This window comes from Cebus imitator, unplaced genomic scaffold (genome assembly GCF_001604975.1).
Source record: "Cebus imitator isolate Cc_AM_T3 unplaced genomic scaffold, Cebus_imitator-1.0 Scaffold222, whole genome shotgun sequence".
Classification (NCBI taxonomy): domain Eukaryota; kingdom Metazoa; phylum Chordata; class Mammalia; order Primates; family Cebidae; genus Cebus; species Cebus imitator.
In genome coordinates this window covers 57,144-62,077 of record NW_016107537.1, presented here as the reverse complement: position 1 = coordinate 62,077, position 4,934 = coordinate 57,144, and positions in this window count along the sequence as shown.

The following is a 4,934-nucleotide window of genomic DNA, read 5'->3' as shown; positions in this document are numbered from 1 at the left end:
CTGGTTATTAGAAAAATGCAAATCAAAACCACACTGAGATACCACCTCACACCAGTTAGGATGGCCATCATTAAAAAATCTAGAGACAACAGATGCTGGAGAGGATGTGGAGAAATAGGAACACTTTTACACAGCTAGTGGGAGTGTAAATTAGTTCAACCATTATGGAAGACAGTGTGGCACTTCCTCAAAGACCTAGAAATAGAAATTCCATTTGATTCAGCAATCCCATTACTGGGTATATCCCAAAGGATTATTAATCGTTCCATTATAAAGACACATGCACACGTATGTTCATAGCGGCACTGTTTACGATAGCAAAGACCTGGAACCAACCCAAATGCCCATCAATGATAGACTGCACATGAAAAATGGGGCACATATGCATCATTGAATACTATGCAGCCATAAAAAATGATGAGTTTGTGTCCTTTGTAGGGCCATGGATGAACCTGGAAACCATCATTCTCAGTAAACTGTCACAAGAACAGAAAATCAAACATTGCATGTTCTCACTCATAGGTAGGTGTTGAACAATGAGAACACATGGACACAGGGAGGGGATCATCATACACTAGGGTCTATGGGTGAGGCCAGGGGAGAGACAGTGGGTTGGTGGGAAGATTGGGGGGATTACATGGGGGAAAATGCCAGATATAGGTGGCGGGAGGATGGAGACAACAAACCACATTGCCATGTATGTAACTATGCAACCACTCTGCATGATCTGCACATGTACCCCAGAACCTAAAGTACAATAATTTTAAAAATAAAACAAAAGTATTAACAAAAAAAAAGAAATGCTAAAGATAGTTCTGCAACAGAAGGAATATAACACTAAATAGAAACATAAAGATATATAAGAGATGGACGCTGGAAAGAATATGTGCATGGATAAATACAAATTAATATTAAATGCACACAACTATGGATGTTATGGTTTGTAAATTTTGTAATGCATATAAAACTGAATTGCATGAAAAATAGTGCAAATGGAATTAAAATATCTCTTTCTGTTTCAGAAAGTGTTAAATTGATATTTTGTACTAGGAAGTAATAAGTTGAGGATTATAAGCTGCTATATAATAAATTATAATAAGCTGCTATATAATAAATTATTGCATATTTACACACTGCAATAAAATCATAAAATGGCTTTGAAAATTAAAAAATGGAAAGTACATATCATGCAAAAACTGAGTTAAAAAAAAACCTGACATACTTTAAGACAAGGGAGAAAATGGGACATTTCATAATGATAAATGGGTCAATCTATTAGGAAATCATTAAAATACTAAATCTATATAGACTCAAAACATAACTTTAAAATATATAAATCAAAAATTGATTAAATAAAGCAAGAAAAAGGCAACTCCATGTTATGGGGTGACACTTTATACTCAAGAGATGATAGAAAAGCAGAAAATAGCACAATAAACATTTTTAAGGTTTGATCAATATATAATTATCACATTTGGCCTAGTTAAAGAAGAAAAAAAACTATATAGTCACTTGACTTGGTATTGAAAAAAACATTGAACAAAATTTAAACCCTGTTTATGTACAAACGTCCTAGAAAATTAGAAATGGAAAGGGCCTTCCTTGTCTCTTAGAGAATACACAGACAGACACACAAACACACTCACACACAATCACATTAAATACTCAAAACTTGTTTTTCTTCATTTTAGAATTAGATATTTTTAAACATGTAACTATCTCCTTTACTAGACAATACTGTACTGGATCTCTTACTAGTACAAAGGGCAAGAAAAAATAAATAAAATGTATGAGTACTGAAAATAAAGAAAATGAATACTTATTTTTTGTAGATAATATGATTGTTGTTTGGATAGTAAACCAAAACATTAATCTAGAGGTGTTCTAAGACTTCACATCTTATGCCAGGCACAGTGGCTCAGGCCAGTAATCCCAGCACTTTGGAAGCCGAGGCAGAAAAATCACATGAGGCCTGAAGTTTAAGATCAAGCCAGGCCTACATGGTGAAATTTTTTTGTGTCTTAACTCCTTCAGTTCAAATCTGATTTTAATTAAGTCCTCCCTTCTGCTAGATTTGGAATTGATTTTCTCTTGCTTCTCTAGTTTTGTTGTTGTTGTTGTTGTTGTTTAGTTTTGATGTTAGGCTGTCAATTTGAGATTTAACTTTTTGATGTGAGCATTTAGTGCTATAAACTTCCCCTTTAACACTGTCTTAGCTGTGTCCCAGAGATTCTGGTATATTGTACCTTTGTTCTCATTCATTTCAAAGCATGTTTTTATTTCTGCTTTAATTTCATTATTTACCTAAGAGTCATTCAAGAGTATGTTGTTTAATTTCTGCAGTGTTGAGTGATCTTTTTAGCCTTGAATTCTACATTTATTTTGCCGTGGTCAAAGAGAGATGTGGTTCTTTTGAATTTGCTGAAGATTGATGTATGTTCGATTATGTGGTCCATTTTAGAGTATGTGCCATGTGGTAATGAGAATATGTATATTCTGTTGTTTTGGGGTGGAAAGTTCTGTAGATTTCTATAAGGTTCACTTGATCCAGGATTGAGTCTAGGTCCTGAATATCGTTGATAATTTTCTGCCTCAGAAAATTAATTATACAGATTATAATCTGTATAATACTGTCAGTGGGGTATTGAAATCTCCCACTATTATTGTGTGGGGGTCTAAGTCTCCTTGAAGGTGTTTAAGAACTTGAAAGTGATCTTGAGCTGGCAGCATACATATTTAGAGTAGTTAGATCTTGTTGTTGAAACAAACCCTTTATCATTACATAATGCCCTGGTTACTATGCCAACTTGTTTGTGTGGTTGCTTTATTGTGTCACTAGTCTGTATACTTGAGTGTGTTTTTATAGAGGCTAGTAATGAAGTTTCATTTCCATATTTAGTGCTTCTTTCAGAAGCTCATGTTAGGCAGGTCTGGTGGTAACAAATCCCTGAGACTTTGCTTGTCTGAAAAGGATCTTATTTCTCCTTTGCTTGTGATGCTTGGTTTGTACAGATATGAGATTCTTAGTTGGAATTTATTTTCTTTAAGAATGTTAAATATAGGCCCCCAATCTCTTTTGACTTGTAGGATTTCTGCTGAGATGTTTTCTGTTAGTCTGATGGACTTCCCTTTGTAAGTGATATGTCCTTTCTCTCTAGCTGCCTTTAACATTTTCTTTCTTTCATTTTAGCCTTGGAGAATTGATGATTATGTGTCTTGGGAATGATCTTGTGAAGGTTCATCCCTTGGGAATGACTTTGTGATGATTCTCTGCAGCTCCTGAATTTGAATGTTGGCCTCTCTAGCTAAGTTGGGAAAGTTCTCATGGACGATGTCCTAAAATATGTTTTCCACGTTGCTTCCATTCTCCCCATCTATTTCAGAAATACGAACAAATAATAGATGTGTTCTATTTATTTAGTAAATATTTCTTGGAGGTATAGTTCATTTTTTATTCTTTTGTAAAATTCTTGTCTGCCTGTCTTATTTCAGAAAGCCAGTGTTCAAGCTCTGAGATTTTGCCTCAGGTTGTCCTATTCTGCTGTTAATACATGTGATTGCATTATGAAATTCTTATATTGTGTTTTTAGCTCTATCTCATAAGTTATATTCTTTTCTATACCAGCTATTTTGTCTGTAAGCTCCTGTATCCATTTATTGTGATTATTAGCTTCCTTATGTAGGTTTCAACAATCTCCTCAATTTCAATAACTTTTTTCCTATTTATATTCTTAATTCTATTTCTTTTATTTTAGCCATCTCAGCCCGGTTAAGAACGCTTGCTGGAAAACTAGTTTGGCATTTAACAGAAAGAAGGCACTCTGTCTTTTTGAATTGTCAGAGTTCTTGTGCTGGTTCCTTCTAATCTTTGTGGGCTTTCAATCTTTGAAGTGGCTGTCCTTTGAATGGATTCTTGCTTTTGTTTTTTCTTTTATCCTTTTTGATAAACCTGAAGGTTTGATTGTGGTATAAGCTGGGTTCAGTCAACTGGCTTCATTTCTGGAAGATTTTATGGAGCCATGGGTCAGCTCAGGACTCCTGGACTGCATGCTCTTACTCTTGGGAAAAGGTATTAGTACCCCTCTCTGTTCTCTGGCTCCACAAAGTTAAGAAGCTGATGCACTGGAAGGGCCAATGTGCTCCTAGAGTGCTACTCACAACACTCTTATAGGTAATGTCAGGCAAAGAACTTCATAGGGTGGTGGCAGCAGGATCCATCCTTGTTTGCATGTGTCAGCAGCAGCTCCGCTGGAGTACATTCCCTGTCAGATACAATCTGTCAGTGCAGGAGCTATGATATGGGCCCCCAGGTCCAGGAGACAGTAGCAGCTCAAAGGACACTCAGATCAGATTGGCTTTGTTTCATGGACAAGATCACCCTGCAGTTTATGTCCTACAGTTCCCCCAGGGCTAAAGTCTCCTATGGGAGCAAGTTGAGCCTAGGGGAATGAGTGTCTCTGTCCATACTCCACTACAGATGCTCCTGCACCAAACCCTCTGGGCTCTGTGCTAGCTGGAGTTCTGTCCCTATCACTTCTCTAAGTAGTTCTCCATGGCAAATGAGTGTCTGTGTTGTTCAAGAGATTCTAGGGGCCCAAGTTGCTCCTTGCCAATTCAACTTATCCCTATCACAAGAGTCGCTGGGAGTCAGAAATGTGTCTTGGTATAGGGTAGCCCCACGCAGTGTTTTCAGCTTCCTCCCCCTTCAGCCCAGCATCATTGTCTTCCCTTCATCTGTTCTCAATGCCTTCCTTCTGAAGATCTGCTAGGAGTGCACCAGTCTTTCTAATGCCCTGGTACCTTGGTGTGAGCTCTTCCTCCTGGCTGTGACTAGTCAGTCATCTTGGACCAACTCTCATGGAAATAGAATTCTATGTCGGCAGGTGTTTTCTTTCAGTACTTGAAATGGTGTTATTTCCTTCTACCTTTCATTG